The 18,111-nt window shown below is 44.0% G+C and overlaps 1 protein-coding gene across 1 annotated transcript in view; it reads right to left on the bottom strand.

Moving 5' to 3' along the window:
• LOC311116541 (phosphatidylinositol 4,5-bisphosphate 3-kinase catalytic subunit beta isoform-like) overlaps nt 1-13,405 on the bottom strand; it is a gene marked incomplete at its 3' end in the record, with an annotated part of 57,425 nt that extends 44,020 nt beyond the window's left edge. The window contains exon 1 of the mRNA XM_084191625.1: nt 13,121-13,405. The remainder of the gene's footprint in view (nt 1-13,120) is intronic.
• Nucleotides 13,406-18,111: the final 4,706 nt, after the last annotated feature.

Genomic DNA, 18,111 nt, shown 5'->3' with positions numbered 1-18,111 from the left:
GAGAACAGTGAGGAATCAGCCCAGAACTACACGGGAGGATCTTGTCAATGATCTCAAGGCAGCGGAGACCATAGTCACCAAGAAAACAAATTGGTAACACACTACGCCGTGAAGGACTAAAATCCTGCAGCGCCCGCAAGGTCCCCCTGCTCAAGAAAGCACATATACAGGGCCGTCTGAAGTTTGCCAATGAACATCTGAATTATTCAGAGGAGAACTGGGTGAAAGTGTTGTTGTCAGATGAGACCAAAATCGAGCTCTTTGGCATCAACTCAACTCGCCGTGTTTGGAGGAGGAGGAATGCTGCCTATGACCCCAAGAACACCATCCCCACCGTCAAACATGGAGGTGGAAACATTATGCTTTGGGGGTGTTTTTCTGCTAAGGGGACAGGACAACTTCACCGCATGAAAGGGATGATGGACGGCGCCATGTACCGTCAAATCTTGGGTGAGAACCTCCTTCCCTCAGCCAGGGCATTGAAAATGGGTCATGGATGGATATTCCATCATGACAATGACCCAAAACACACGGCCAAGGCAACAAAGGAGTGGCTCAAGAAGAAGCACATTAAGGTCCTGGAGTGGCCTAGCCAGTCTCCAGACCTTAATCCCATAGAAAATCTGTGGAGGGAGCTGAAGGTTAGAGTTGCCAAACGTCAGGCTCGAAACCTTAATGACTTGGAGAAGATCTGCAAAGAGGAGTGGGACAAAATCCCTCCTGAGATGTGTGCAAACCTGGTGGCCAACTACAAGAAACGTCTGACCTCTGTGATTGCCAACAAGGGTTTTGCCACCAAGTACTAAGTCACGTTTTGCAGAGGAGTCAAATACTTATTTCCCTCATTAAAATGCAAATCAATTTATAACATTTTTGACATGCGTTTTTCTGGATTTTTGTTGTTGTTATTCTGTCTCTCACTGTTCAAATAAACCTACCATTAAAATTATAGACTGATCATGTCTTTGTCAGTGGGCAAACGTACAAAATCTAATACTTTTTTCCCTCACAATATTACCCTGCTGTTTACATAGAGTACTGTATTACACCACCTCCTTCATTCAAAGGGCTATATCCACTCAATGATGGCAGAGGAAATGTAAACTCTGTGGTATGGTAGATAAACATATTGCAGACATATACACACACAAACACACACACACACACACAGAAGACAGACACATAATACACACTTGAGGAGGAAGGCTGCTGACTTCCTGTGTTTTCCCAATGGCAAAGATGGCCAATCTTCTTAAGGAGGGCGTGACCCTGGGCAGGCCAGGAAAACAACGACAGAGTTTAGTTGTGTGTTTGTGTGTGTTTGTCTGTCTGTCTGTCTGTCTGTCTGTCTGTCTGTCTGTCTGTCTGTCTGTCTGTTCACTATGACAGTGTCACTCAGGATGGAGCACATCACCCACCTTTAAGGGACTAGATACATTCACAGAAAGAGAGCGATGAAATGGGCATAATTAAATATACTGCACGCAGTCACGCACACAGTCCATTCTGAGTTTCTCCAGAATAGGGTATGGAAATGGACAGGTAAACACGTCACACAAACAAGCAGAGACACACACACATCGCAAAAACCCCTACGAGCGGCAGACTCATGCTCATTCCAGGAACTTTGTGGCTGTAGCAGTACTGATACGATCTTGTAGTCTGGAAAGTCAATGTTTAACTGACTGGATGGATTCACAGGGAGCTGGGCTTATCAAAGCTCTCACATTATCACATGACCCAATACATCCAAGAGCTGTGTTTCTCAGAGTCTGCTTTTATGTGTGTGTGTGTCTGACTGAGTATACGGTTCATTGCTGTCTGTCTGTCCGTCTATGTCAGTCTCGGCCTGTCTCGCTGTACCAGGAAACCCTGATGCTAAACGCTAACCAACACTCCAAACCCCTAGCAACACAGCCTACAAATCAAATCAAATGTTATTTGTCACATGCTTCGTAAACAACAGGTGTAGACTAACAGTGAAATGCTTACTTACAGGCCCTTCCCAACAACGCAGAGAAAAATATAGTAACACGAGGAATAAATACACGATGAGTAACGATAACTTGGCTATATACACAGGGTACCAGTACTGAGTCGATGTGCAGGGGAACAATGTCATTTAGGTAGATATGTACATATAGGTAGGGGTAAAGTTACTAGGCAACATGACAGATAGACAGTAAGAGCAGCGTATGTGATGAGTCAAAATAATTAGCGCAAAAAGGCTAAATGCAGATAGTTAAATAGTTAATCAATAGCTACCAGGACTAACTACACTGAACAAAAATATAAACGCAATATATAAAAGTGTTGGTCCCAAGTTTCATGAGCTGAAATAAAAAATCCCAGACATTTTCCATACCCACAAAAAGCTTATTATTTAACATTTGTTTACATCCCTGTTAGTGAGCATTTCTCCTTTGCCAAGATAATCCATCCACAGGTGTGGCATATCAAGAAGCTGATTAAACAGCATGATCATTACACAGGTGCACCTTGTGCTGGGGACAATAAAAAGCCACTCTAAAATGTGCAGTTTTGCACACAACACAATGCCACAGATGTCTCAAGTTTTGAGGGAACGTGCAATTGGCATGCTGACTGCAGGAATGTCCACCAGAGCCATTGCCAGAGAATTGAATGTTAATTTCTTTACCATAAGCCGCCTCTAACCTCGTTTTAGAGAATTTGGCAGTACGTCCAACCAGCTTCACAACCGCAGACCACGTGTAACCACGCCAGCCCAGGACCTCCACATCCCGCTTCTTCACCTGCAGGATTGTCTGAGACCAGCCACCCGGACAGCTGATGAAACTGTGGGTTTGCACAACCAAAAAGAAACCATCTCAGTGAAGCTCATCTATGTGCTCGTCATCCTCACCAGGGTCTTGACCTGACTGCAGTTCGGCGTCGTAACTGACTTCAGTGGGCAAATGCTCACCTTCGATGGCCACTGGCACGCTGGAGAAGTGCCCTTCATGGATGAATCCCGGTTTGAACTGTACCGGGCAGATGGCAGACCATGTGTATGGCGTCATGTGGGCGAGCGGTTTGCTGATGTCAACGTTGTGAACAGAGTGCCCCATGGTGGCGGTGTGGTTATGGTATGGACAGGTATGAGCTACAGACAACTAACACAATTGCATTTTATCAATGGCAATTTGAACGCACATAGATACTGTGGCCCATTGTCGTGCCATTCATCCGACGCCATCACCTCATGTTTCAGCATGACAATGCACGGACCCATGTCGCAAGGATCTGTATACAATTCCTAGAAGCTGAAAATGTCCCAGTTCTTCCATGGCCTGCATACTCACCAGACATGTCATCCATTGAGCATGCTTGGAATGATCTGCATCGACGTGTACAACAGAGTCTTCCAGTTCCTGTCAATATCCAGCAACTTCGCACAGCCATTGAAGAGGAGTGGGACAACATTCCACAGGCCACAATCAACAGCCTGATCAACTCTACGCAAAGGAGATATCGCGCTGCATGAGGCAAATGTGGTCACACCAGATACTGACTGGTTTTCTGATCCACGCCCCTATCTTTTTTTTTAAGGTACATATCTGTATTCCCAGTCATGTGAAATCCATAGATTAGGGCCTAATTTACATTTACATAATTTAGCAGACGCTCTTATCCAGAGCGACTTACAAATTGGTGCATTCAACTTATGATAGCCAGTGGGACAACCACTTTTTTTTTCCTCTTTTTTTTTTTTATGGGGGGAATATATTTCAATTGACTGATTTCCTTATATGATTTTACTGCACAATGACCCTGCCTGCTAGTTAGCCATTGATTCAGTGAAGAGCCCAGTGTTATTTTAGCCTGCAAAGCACGCTTGAACAAGTAACTCAGTAAAATCTGTGAAATTGTTGCGTTTATATTTTTGTTCAGCGTATTTAACAGTTTTATGGCAGGGACACAGGGGCACAGTTATTGATCCATTCCCGTTTGAAACAGCACACCCCTCTACTAGAGATGAGGAGATTAGAAAGAGATCCATCTCAGTGGAACTTGATCGGCGTCCGTCTAAGCTGCCTGGAACCACAGTAAAAAGGGGCCTTCTTGTTCAAGCGTGCTTTGCAGGCTAAAATAACACTGGGCTCTTCACTGAATCAATGGCTAACTAGCGGGCAGGGTCATTGTGCTAGTCGAACAACGCTAGCGGGACGTAGCACAATGCACAAAGCAGTGGTGGATGACGCAGGTCTGGGTACTGTGTCGGTGCTCTGAGCGTAGATGCTTACGCAGACAGAAAGCCTTCACACAAACACATCTAGTATACACTTCCTCAAAATAGTCAGAATTCATCTAAGATAACTCAAGAAATGTCATTAATTTTGACATTTTTGCAGAGGAGACCTTATTCGCTCAATTTTGCATCTGACTAGGAGGTTTGGTGCAGTATTTCTCAAGAGAAAAAATGTGCATGAGGACAAGTCGTCTCTCGTTGAATGACAACAGGCACTTCATTGAAGAATCCCTACTGTTGACCAATCGCCGGCGAGGGGGACGTAGACTTCGGCTACCGACCTCGGCTTGCCTCAAGAATAAAATGTGTGCTCGAACAGCCGATAAAAAGTCCAAAGCGAACAAAAACGTCACATAATGTTGTCATAATATATGCACGAACTGTTCCGGCTGGGAAGCATGCGGACACCTTTATCCAATTATGATATTTACGTTTTTTAGTTTTTCTTAATTGGAAAATGTTCTATAACTTTCACTTTGAAAATGTGGAGTAGGTTGTGTTAATCTGTAGGAGAAAAACCCCAGAATTGAATGTCCTTTTAGATTTAATTTAAATGCAGCAAAATGCGAAAAAGGTTCAAGGGGGTGTAGAATTTCTATAGGCACTGTACGTAACAGCCCACTTCACCTTGTCTAGAGAACACTGCCTACATGACAAGACAAACACTTATCGCTCTCAACTGACTAAATCTTAAGACCCACCAGCCAGAGACAGACACACCACAACCCAATCTGCCACCTTTACAGAACTCCCAAACCGTTCCACCCTTATCATTCTACCAACACCACACTGGCAGCCTGGCTGTCACAGACCCTTTCTCCCTTTCCCTCTCCCACACCAACACACAGATACCCTTCCTCTCCTCCACCCATCCCCTCTCTGTGGTATGCAAGGAATGTAGATTTTGAGGGGTGTATCATCACACCCACCCCACCTAACTCGGTCTCCCTCTCTCCACCTAAATTAGCCCCCTTATCCATAAACTCCCTGCTAGTGTCCCTCACTGACCCCGCTCCCACCCCTTACCCATGTCCTGCTACCCCCCACCGTCATATAACTATACAACCCACCAAAGGAGGTGGGGCTTCCCATTCCAATCATTACATTCCAAAATGGCACCCCCTGAGGTGCAGTGTTCCCATCTCGACACTGTGGAATTATCTTCTTACATCACAGGAGGCTGCTGAGGGGAGAACGGCTCATAATAAGACAAGGCATCAATACAAGCTTAACAGTGATAGTACCTTCAAACCATGAATGTCTCAGAGTACAACAATCCACTTACTGTTACCTCAGGCTAGCTCTGTTGTCCTTCCATCTGAGAACCATTGGGGATCCATTCAAAATGCTGCACTTATAACAGAGCCTCCATTGAGCATGCTTTTAGTCCAGGACAAGGCTTAATCTGGGTCTGGGTTAGGGTTATATATATCTCATAACTGAGTCTCAGTTGAGCATGCTTTTAGACCCAGACTAGGCTTCATCTGGGTCTGGGAAAACTGACCCTAGTAGTTTTACTCTTCACATCCTTTCAGCAACAACTTGACAAGATGGCGCTGACAGACATGGCAGCTCTGCTTCTAGCTCCTAAGCAACTTTGAACAAGCATTTCGCTACACCCGCAATAACATCTGCTAAATATGTGTATGGGACCAATATCATCTGCTAAATATGTGTGTGGGACCAATAACATCTGCTAAATATGTGTATGGGACCAATAACATCTGCTAAATATGTGTATGGGACCAATAACATCTGCTAAATATGTGTATGGGACCAATAACATCTGCTAAATATGTGTGTGGGACCAATAACATCTGCTAAATATGTGTATGGGACCAATAACATCTGCTAAATATGTGTATGGGACCAATAACATCTGCTAAATATGTGTGTGGGACCAATAACATCTGCTAAATATGTGTATGGGACCAATAACATTTAATTTGAACTCCTTTAGTCTTAAACACACACTGATCTCAGTGATCAAGAGCCCTCTCTCTCTCTCACACTCACACACACAGGAATGCAACATTACACACACATTACGCTCTCACCAAACACATACAGGTCCTCAAGGGGGCATTACAGAGGACCCTGCTTCATCACGGCCTGGCCGTAAACAAAAGACCTCTGTCTGTCCATCACAAACACAATACACAGCTACACTAAGACACATTTATTACAGCTCTACTCAGAATAACACATAGTACAGAATCACCCACTTAAAGTCCATACATTTGAATTATCTAAGAGAACTGGTGATGATGATGTTGTGTGAGAGGAGTGTGTGTGTGTCTCCTGGAGTGTGTGAGAGGAGTGTGTGTGTATCTCCTGGAATGTGTGAGAGGAGTGTGTGTGTGTCTCCTGGAGTGTGTGAGAGGAGTGTGTGTGTATCTCCTGGAGTGTGTGAGAGGAGTGTGTGTGTGTCTCCTGGAGTGTGTGAGAGGAGTGTGTGTGTGTCTCCTGGAGTGTGTGAGACAGCCCGTGACCTTAACCCCTGTTCTTCTCCCTGTCTATTTTTAAGGCCCATTGTAAGACTGCCCCCTGATGTGTGTGTGAGGGGGATATAGTTGCCAGAGTTCCCCTGGATGCTGTAAATCAGTTACCTTCTGCCTGCCTGACTGAACAAAGGTCTGCCCCAGCCAAGGGCATGGTGCACCAGACACTCACACACTCACACACACGCACGCACGCACGCACAAAGACACGCACACGCACACACACACACACACACGCACGTACACACACGCACACACTCACACACACACACGCACACACACACACGCACGCACACACTCACATACACACACACGCACAAAGACACGCACACGCACACGCACACGCACGCACACGCACACACGAGAGGGTGAGATGGAGGAGTAGCAGACACCAACAGTAAGAAATAACGTTTCCATGATGTCTGCTCACCACAAATACTAGCACAATATACTGTACGTTTATGTGTACATTCAAATCTGCACGTGCACGTTTTTGTGTCACACACACACCTAACCTATAGGAGTGATGTACAGTATTTGGCTAAGAGCAGGTCAGGTGATAAACAACAGGCAGAGGAGGCAGAGGAAATGCAGCGAGAGAAAACCCCAACAGCCCAGACTGGCCAGAGTGTCCAGGCCGGGTGGGTCCGTCTTAGTTAACTGGGGGTCTGACTATCTCACAGCAGGACAGGGGAGAGAAGGTCATGGGGTTTCTTCACCTTACTTAATAGAACCATGAGATCCATGTGGTTTTCATGAAAACATTCCATTGTCATCAACTGAATATGTCCCTGACTGTATATAGGTTAACCTGTGCGATTGCATGTACACAAACCACTGCATGGAGGTAAGTAGGTAACACACTATTTGACTGCACAGCATAATGGTATGTAGGTAGCATTATTGCATGTACACATATAGGATGGTATGTACTGTATTTAACACTACTGCATGAAAACCGGTAGGTAGGTGGCAGGTAGCCTAGTGGTAAGAGCGTTGAGCCAGTAACCGGAAGGTCTCTGGTTCGAATAACCGAGCCGACAAGGATAAAAATCTGTCTATGTACCCTTGAGCAAGGCACTTAACCCTTATTTGCTCCAGGGGCACAGTACTACTATGGCTGACCCTGTAAAACAACACATTTGGGTCACATATGACAGTATGTTTTGTAAGGTTCACTAAAAGTACAGCACATACCTATGTAGAACAGCATCTGTGTGTTGTGTGCGTAACTGTAGCAGTGTCCAGCCTTATTAAGGTAGCGTTGCCATGGTGAGGAGGGCAGAGTCCCTCCCTCAAGTTACAGAGAGAACATTCTAAACCTCCAGGTTAGGACCACAACACATCCCTCTTTCTCTACCTCAGTCTACCCTTGCCTGACGACTCAAACTGAATTCTTCCGCTGCTCTATGTTCGCTGCATACTTCCGTCTGAGACTGCCGTCGTTGAAGTCATTTGTGGTGATGTCAAAATGAGGGGTGTTCTACAAAACAAAGCCATCAGCGATTGGATCATCTCTAACAAATCAGAGTATCAAAGCCAATGACGAATTTACAAAACAACGCTTTACCCACGGGTGTTCTGGCTTTGGCCCAACCCATCAGTTTCTGGGACCAATCAGAACGGTTAGAATGTGTTTGCATTCTAGAAATTGTCAGGGAGGTACTCAGAGTCAGACTCATTGCGGAGAAGAAACTAACGTCCGTGGGCATGACGTAGCGTTTGGCCAGAGCAAGGCGTTTGGGTAGCCAGGTAAAGTCTACCCATCTTCTCTTCTTACTCGCATCAAACTCTTATTTTCTACCTCTACTTGCCTCACTTCTCTTTCTCTACAGTATATCCATCCAACCCTCATTCTACACCAAGCAAACCTCAATCAAATTCTCACTCTATACCAAGCAAACCTCAATCCAACCACCATTCTACACCAAACCTCAATCCAACCCCCATTCTACACCAAACCGCAATCCAACCACCATTCTACACCAAACCTCAACCCAACCCCCATTCTACACCAAACCTCAATCCAACTCCCATTCTACACCAAACCTCAATCCAACTCCCATTCTACACCAAACCTCAATCCAACTCCCAATCTACACCAAACCTCAATTCAAAACTAGATCTGCTCTTTCTATGCCTTTCTGCATCTACTTAAGTCTTTTTTCCTTCCATTGACCTCTCGACCTTTTCAACTCCCATTTCCTCTCTCCTTTACAACACAAACTAATATATTCATCTTCCTTTCTTTCGTTTCAATACCTCCCCTTCATTCCTCCTTTATTCTTGCCTGCATAGCTGTACCTATCCTTTCTCCCCATGTTCATCCCTCCTCCTCTCTCCGTCTCTCCTCTCCTCTCTGCGCTCCGAATTCCTTTGCAGGTCTTGGCTTGTGAAGGAGGAAAGTGGAGAATTCCATGAGGCTGCTGTTCTCTCTGGCTCACTCACTGGACATGGCACAGTTGCTATATTTCTGCATGTCCTGTATATGCTAATCATGATATATTTAACACTACTATGTGTAGATCTACCTACTGTATATCTCTGTATGTATGTGACCTCATCGGAGGGAATGCTAGTGCTTTGTGCATATTAAGGCACAGAAGGTAGTTGGCTCAGGGGATACGACTGTTTGATGGAGCATGACAACCCCCCCTCAAAACACACACACAGGAGCACAGCTGTTCACACACACTCCTGGCTTCCCTTCGGATTTCGGAGAGGATGTTACACAAGCCATCAACGGCTGTGAGGGGTGATTACATTTGACTGTGACAGCAGGAAGTGTGTGTGTGTGTGTGAGAAGCAGTTAGGGAGCGAGAGGACAGTTGAGGAGGATGGTGGATGTGTGGCAGCAGTATTAGAAGATGCAGGTGTCTCATTCACTCAGCAAGAACACGGACTACTGTACAAACACACCTGACCTCAACTGTATTGTATAAACAGGCAGGTGGGAAGTATATGTCCCTGAAGAGTGTTTCAGTACAGTAAATGTATTTTAATGAATAGAGAGAAGGAAATAGAGAAAGAAGAGAGGGGGGAGATGGCAGCACACCATGCATTGAGATGGAGGAGGGGATGTCAATCACAACCCAGCTGGATTGGATGATGGCGTCCAGATGAGAGAGAGAGACACAGTGCAACTGGCTAATTTAAAGGTGTAGGAACAGTAGGAACCAGTCCTTTTAGCTATCACTGTTCACCAAGGGGAGATCAAGTCATTTTATAAGCAGTGGGGGACAAAGTTTTCATGGGACGCAGCTCTTTTAATAACTTTTACTCAGTCATTGAGTTTCTTAGGAGAGGTCTGGTTGTGGAGTAAATAGCAGGTTGTCTAAAGGGCTGCATTGTTAAGGAGACTGGAGACTGACGTCAGCAGCGTTATCAGTGTTCCCCACCCACTACCTCAGAGGGGGCTTGAGAACAGCCCCTCCCCCAACATGGGGCAGCCTGGCCTGCTGCCAGATTAAAAATATATCCTCTGTTTCCCACAGTGCTAACAGACCAACTCAAAATAACATATCTTTCAAGAGAGAACTAAATACAAGTTAATTTGATTAGTAGATGATCATTTCAACGAGAAGCTACAGTAAATGGCAAATACTTATAACTATCTGTGTATAATCAGTGCTCCAAATGTTAACTTAATCATGATGTGTTTGCTAATGATCCTCGCTTTCTGCACTATTGAATACAGTGCAATCATGAGGCTACACACACACACACACACACACAATAGTCTCCTATCATCACTCACAGACAGACAATTCAGGTCTGACCTTTCTTTCCAAGAAGTGCATTAACGCTCTGAAAGACAATTAGTTCTGCAATCATGGCCCCCCTCTGGGCGCACTCTTAAAATAGTGTGTGTGTGTGTGTGTGTGTGTGTGTGTGTGTGTGTGTGTGTGCAGCATGGCTACTATGACTGTATGTCTGTATGAGAGGGCCATAGATAAACCATGCATGATTGCCATGTACGAATTAATGTGGTGGAAGTGTGTTTCTGAGGTCGATGAGTGTGTGTGTGCTTGTGTACTGGATGTGTAAATAAGTCAAGTGTGTGTATTAAGTGTTTATGCAAACAAATTGTCCCCTCGGAGGCACAGAGCTCTCTCTCTCACATGACTGAGAGAACTGCTCCATTCATGGCTCCAGTCACCCAGACCCTGTGTGTTAGTGCTCTGGGGGGCTGTGTGTGTGTGTGTTGTGTGTTGTGTGTTGTAATTGGCTATCATAGCCAAAGATACACTGTGGTACACACACACTCCTGTTTGTGTCCCTGACGGTCCCCTGACCTGTGACATGATGACTCCCTCGTCTCCTCCGGGAAGCTTACTGACTTACTGACACATGGTGCTTGGGTCCCAGCCAGGCACTGATTCACAAAACCACCACCACTGCAAACACACACGTCTGAATCCAATGATTATTTAGACAATAATAGAGCAATGTGTGTGTTGGAGTGAGATGGTAAAAAAATAGAGAAACAGAGAGACATGTCTGAGTTGTAACAAGTGTCAATTCCATTGTCTTATCTTCAATGGAGAATAAAGAGTTGGCCCCCTTGGGACTGAAGGGTGTGCGGACCACAAATGTACTCATCTCAGTCGTACAGTGAAAATAAGTCACACACTGTTTGTATCCACTTTAACCACTATAGAATATGCTGCCAAATAATTAGACCCGGCCTACTTAAAAATGCACTATGCAGAAATCTCTCCACCATTTCCTGGTCGCTAATATTCTAATAGTTTGCCTAATTTCAGTATATGTGACAAAATAAGTATAGTGTAGAGAATCATCTAAACCGCTGTGAAATATCTTTACCATAACCAAAAATATTGTATTTTCAGCTGTTTGAAGCTGGTGTACAAAACCGAAAGTAAAAGATGCAAAAACGAAACTTAAGAACAGGAAGCATAGAAATAGCGCACATAGGACACATCAATCACTTCTTAGACTTGCTTTCAATGAGAATGACAGATCTATAACTTACATTTCTATGTGAATTTCGTCAGGTCACCCAAAAAGTTACATATTGCAGCTTTAAGGGAGAGAATCTAAGAGACAGACATGCTCAAACTTGCATGAACATTTTAGTTTATTAAATATAAGTGAAACTGCATCTAAAATTGCATCACTTTTAATTCACTAATATAGCTAAAGGACAGGTAAGGTGTGTCATCACATTGGCTAGGCAATAACTATGTCAAAGTCTCAGACATAGGCTGCTTGGAATCATAGTCCTAGACCTAGGCATATCTTGTTTGTCACCAAGTGTGCTCGAGGGGTAGCCTATCCAAGTGTAGGCAGGTCTACAAGCTGACAAAGTGGCGCAATGGGCCTGGCGAAAATGACAAACAGTGTGCTACTACACTTACTTGAATAAGCTATTCATTAATTATTGGGGACATGGTAGACAGTCATCTATAACGACATTGACAGGCAGGCAGGCAGTCACGACTCAACTCCCGAAATGCACTATCCGCCGGTCAACCGCTCAATTCTACCCATCCTCTCCATAAACTTCCCGATTTTAAAACTACCGCGAGGCAAACGTCCATGCGACGTGCCCTATTTTACCACTCTGTCAATGTTCCTGTGACACTTTGGCATCGACCACTGCGGCGGGATTCCCTTCAGTTTGAGAACATGAAGGCATAGATGACATACAAAATAAGTCCTGACATAACCGACAGCAAAGAAAAGCAATGGTACCAAGTGTAGCCTAAACATGTCCCCATCGTGTCATCCGTAGCCTAGAGTCAACCCGTGGTTCTGTATAGGCTGAGATAAAGAGGGGAGCAGCAGCGGGATACACCAGGAGTAGGCTACACCGGGTGCAGAGGGGTGAGCGAGTGCGTCAAGCCCGAGTTTTAATGGCAAGTTACCAAACAAAATTAGAAAATGACACCCAACATACCCGACCCAGCTGCATTGTAAATAAATAGCCTAATAATTGTGAGACCAAAACATGTCGCTGCTTTCAAAGGCCCATATTAATAAAACGACTACAGTCCAAATATCTTTGGCATAGCCTACCTAACTCGGGTGGGTGGGGGGTTTGTAGTTCACATGGTCCAAGGTGTGGGCGATACTGACGGATGAGAACACTAGGGATAAGGCAGAATGCATCCTTGGGTGCTCAGAGAGAAAGCCAATCATGAAACTAGTTTGACAAAATTATTAAAGTAATCTTTTCACGACAAAAATGAAAATGTAGCCTATAACTTCAAACAACCATCTGGGTGAGGTCTCGATACAATGTAGCACTTCAAATCCACCTGACTCCTTCATGTAGGCTAGCCTACTAATTCGAGGTAGCGACGGAATTGTGCCAGGGACTTACCTTGAGTTATATTTTTGTTGGGAATAGGAAAATATCGACCGTACGAATGAGGAAATAGGCCTAGTTAAAAGTTGTTTTTCTCTCGATTGAATCCACAAGAACGAAAGTTCGGCTTTAGAATAAAAATATGCCTGTGCGTGGCAAGAAGATCCGTGAGAGCCCGCTGTCTTCTTCCCGCAGGACAATGCGGCCAGGTGGGCAGATCGGCGTTGGCTTCCTGTTTTTCAGAAGGTGAAAACCCGCACAGTTCAGCTGCTGTTCGTTTTTTTCTTATTTCTTCTTAATCCCTTCCCTTCCCTCTCTCCCCCTCCCTGCGTAGCCTACACTGTTCTTGCAGCCTAGTGCTCAGTTTCAGCCGGCTTTGCTTCTCCTATCTTCATGTCCCCGGCATGAAACTTCGGGGCCGAGGTTTCACCCGGAAACACAAAGTTCTGAAACCTCTCCAACTAATTGAGATGAAAGAAAGAAACGCGAGTGGAATTTGCCAGTTGAAACATTCCAACGTTGCGGATGGCGCGTCGATTATCCCGGTCCATTCTTTTGGGAGGGGGTCGCGTGTTGACTTGAGCCCGTCAGTATACAGGGCTTTCTGTGCCAGCCGGTGCCTGCCTGGTTGTGATGCTGTGTTAAAAACAAATAGGTACACTATGCCTTATTTTGCATGCTAATAACTGTAATGGCGGTACATTAATATATAGCTTAGCCGACTGTGAATAGACCTACATTATCAACATGTAGCCCCCTAGGCTAATAGTACACATTAAACTAGGCTACATGATTAATCATGGTTTTGACCTAAACCGTTTCATAGAAAGTAATGATAAGCCAGAGGTATTTATTAGGTGTTAATAATTGAATTATAATGCCTGCACCATGTAACACAAGTCAGTTGCCTCATCATCAATTGAAAGGGCAACAAGTTAACCACGTTTACCCTTTGGCAAGTTGGTCGTATGTCCTCTGATCCATTATATTTTGTCAAGCACAGTGACAAAACGCAGTAAAAAATATGTATTTGGTCAGATATAGTAGTCCACTGTTGCTGCAGGGAGAAATGTAACCGATTAATGAAAGAGCTGTGTCGCCCCCTGGTGACTTGGTTATATAAATTAGGACATTTTCTTACGTCATTCTTGACTTGAACAGGGGTGCGTTCAGTTCGATTCAACGTTTGCTACGTTGCGTGAAGGTTTGTACTGAAAGACACGTTTCCCCAAAACAGTGAGCACCGTTTTTCAACAGCCTTTGGGGTACGTTTTCTCCCGTTTGGGACGTTTGCTCCGAGGTGTGGCCTGATTAAAATGGGTGTGACCATTTGAAATAGCAAAACTCATGCAGCACATCATACTGTAATCTCCCCCTGGGCCACCATAATCACAACGATTTTCAACTGGCCGTTCAGTACCGTTTCTGTTTAATTCAATGTTGCCCACCGTCATACTGAACACACCCCATGAGTGAGTTTAGGAAACTTCTGGTTAGATGATGCACTGGCTGTCTCAGAACTAACCAGTAGTGTGCCAGAGATGGCCAAAAGTAGTGCACTGTATGGGGTATAGGGTGTAAATGTGTGGGTGACTATCACACTGATTGTGAAATAACATTACTAAACTCATCTGACCCCAGATTTGATAAATATTGTGAGACATTTCTACTAGAGCTTTTGTCTGATGGATGGAAATGTTTACCAATTCCAATGCCACTCCAATGTCACTCTCTCTCTCTCTCTCTCTCTCTCTCTCTCTCTCTCTCTCTCTCTCTCTCAAACACACGCACAGTCACACTCATTATTGAACTTCAAGAAGCACTCTCATTATTAGGTGTAATATAATATTTAATTCCAGAAGAGGGCGGTACATAGCAGCCTAGCATGTGCATCAACCTTTATCCCAAAGACCTCTAAATATATTGTTTAGGGCCAGGTTCACGGCCAGAGCATGCCTCGTTTTCATTCAGTAAAAGTCATGAATTGAATGTAAGCTTCCCTCATTGGCTGAGACCTAAATGGAATTGACCCCTACCCCTCATTATTACATTTATAAAAGAGTAAGCCTAATCATATAAACATGTATACATGCATGAATAAAATACTGTAAGTATTATGAAGTCACAGCATGGGAGACAGCAAAGCCTTCAGTGGGAATGTAATGCATGCCTATAAAACACCATAATAAAAACACAACCAATTTGAGGACAGTCCCACTGAATACAATAGCCCAATTGAACCCCTGTTGGTTGATTAAGTGGTGGTTATATACAAGCAGCCCTCACATGCAGCTTTCCAAACCATGCCCAGCCTCTGAGACAAGCTGGGGATATGACTAATGAAATAGATTGTCTTTCAAAGGAAACCCTCTGCTCTGTGAAGCAGTCCAGAGCCATGGACAGGCTGTGTCATATGTCATGTGTTATATGGCCTACATAGGCAGGCAGGGGTGTGGGGCACTCCCTCCTAGCCCCCTCATAACATTCTCATTGTCTTAAATTTGCTAAACCTAATCCGGGCTCAAAGGGAATGGCCAGAGTGCTGTATGGCTGACTCCAGCATGCTTCTATTACAGAGTTATTCTCCTCTTATTCAATTAAATGTACCCTAACTCAATCCAAACCTGCTTGCTGCATAATCTCATAACACGAGATATGCATGTAATAAAAAGCACATTGGACTTGAAAGGAGACCTCATGCGAATGCGTATAATTACGGGTATCAAAATATAATCATTTGTTTAATTGTGAGCCCTTGCCAAGAGGTATGTAATTGCTTGAAAGGAATACGTTGTTTCTTGGGCTGAAATTGGATTGTACTGTGATGTGATCTGGGATGTGACGAGGCTACGCTTGATTGGAGAGGCGGAGACCCTGGGTCAGGCCTAAGGCAAACTTCCTGTTTTGTGCCCATACACAGCAAATGGAGAGAGACTCACTGGAGAGACTTCCCCATCCTTTCTGAGGGTACACCACATAAATAAATGACATAACTCATAACTTATTATAACATGAAAATCGTGTTGCAATCAACATGCAATAATGTGCATTATTGTATTTTTACTCAGCTAATTAAGTCACCTGTATAGTGCCTTGTCAGTACATCCTGGTCCTATACCTCTGGTCTGGATATGCTGGTCATTTTTCAAAATAATTCCTGTATCAGTGAGGTTTAATGAAGCATTTAATGAACACAGAATGGAACCATGCAATGTGTAATGGTTTACAGGGGTGTGCCCCTAGAGAATGAATGTGGCCATAAACTGGCATGTGTAAACAGACTCTTTCAGGGGTACAGAGGGAGTGAATTGGAAACACTGACCAGCACCTCAGCCCTAGGACAAAAACATTTAAATTAAATATATTATAATTGTTGTGGTAAAGGTAAAGGGGCATCTAAGGATATGCTTGTTTTAGTAAGTTTTATCCTTATACAAAACCCCAAGTGAGCCAATGTAGCCTATTATTTGCCTGGCAACCCATCCACATTGCTCCAGCCAACTGACATTTCTTCTCAGCCAACTGACGTTTCTTCTCAATGATGAGTCTGCCCACATTTCTAGAATGGGAACACATTCTGTCCTTTCTGATTGATCCCAGAAAACAATTGGTTTGGTCCTCTGTAGCTCAGCTGGTAGAGCACGGCGCTTGTAACGCCAAGGTAGTGGGTTCGATCCCCGGGACCACCCATACACAAAAAGAAAAATGTATGCACGCATGACTGTAAGTCGCTTTGGATAAAAGCGTCTGCTAAATGGCATATTATATTATTATTATATCAAGTTATTCACTTTGAAACTCTGATTGGTTAGATGTTAGAGATGATTCAATCACTGATTCATTCGTTTTGTACAACGCCCCTCACTTTGAATTCATACAAACGACTTATAGAATGGCAGTTTCAGACTTAAAGTATGTAGGCTGTAGGATCGATAGAGCAGAGGAATAAAATGCAGGGTGAGTCGTCAGGCAAGCCTAATATGTCATATTTCCCAATCAAAATGGTTATAGACAAATACCTGATGCTAAACAATAAAACTATGTAATTACATTCTGTTTAGCAGGTGTTGAGCCATAATGGGCCCCAAGGGTCCCAGGTTTCACCATTAATCCGTGGAAATGTGGAAATGAGAAATTGACCCTGAGAGCTGTTTAGCCTACTCTTGCCAACTCACCAGAAGTTTTCTTGAAGCACAAGGAGGGGAAGAGGTTAAAAATAGCCTCCATCAACGGGCACTATGGGAAAAGAATTCGCATTTAAAAACCGACAAAGCAATTTAGAGCTCATAATCAAGAGAAGGGGAAGTGCTTTTGTAGAGTGTATCGCATTTCCCTTTGCTGACGCGGCCAGTCACTTCTGCCATTCAAAGATAAACCACTGGTAATTCAGCAGGTTGTATGAAGGTAAAATTCAAGCAGTTTGAACATGATGATACATGGATTTATCCTAAACTAACCTATATTCCATTGGATTTCAGATGGTCATATAGCCTAGGCCTAGGTATGCAACTATTTGAAGTTCTACAATTTCAACCCATATGCCAATTATTTCTATAAATGACATATAGGAAACATTTATTAAATCCACATCTATTAATCACCTAAAAATATTCCGTTACAGTGTTACACCACATTTCTGGAGCGCCAGACTTATTTGGAGACGCGCGCGGCGCGCCATAGCCTACAAACGATGCCCTGTCCCTTGGCAGTGGTGCGAGGTGACATTTTGGTGGCCACATTGTGGCGGGGGCAGAGAGAGGTCGGTGCGTGATGTTACACTGGGCACACGGTCAGCCATTCTCCCTGAGTGGATGACAACTCATCATGCGTATTTATAGTCACCTATTTATTATATACGTTTTATGAACATCTGTCTTCTTTTGGCCGGGGGTTCTGTCAACAAACCCGTGTGTGTATTTCCTATTTATAATCAATCGTGGCGTATCAAAACACATCGTCATTATTATTTTGTTTGATTTGGGAATTCTTTCATTTAATCTATTGTT

This window comes from Coregonus lavaretus, assembly GCF_964263955.1.
Source record: "Coregonus lavaretus genome assembly, contig: HAP1_SCAFFOLD_2429, whole genome shotgun sequence".
In the NCBI taxonomy this organism is placed as follows: domain Eukaryota; kingdom Metazoa; phylum Chordata; class Actinopteri; order Salmoniformes; family Salmonidae; genus Coregonus; species Coregonus lavaretus.
This window is presented reverse-complemented; position numbering and strand designations above follow the sequence as displayed.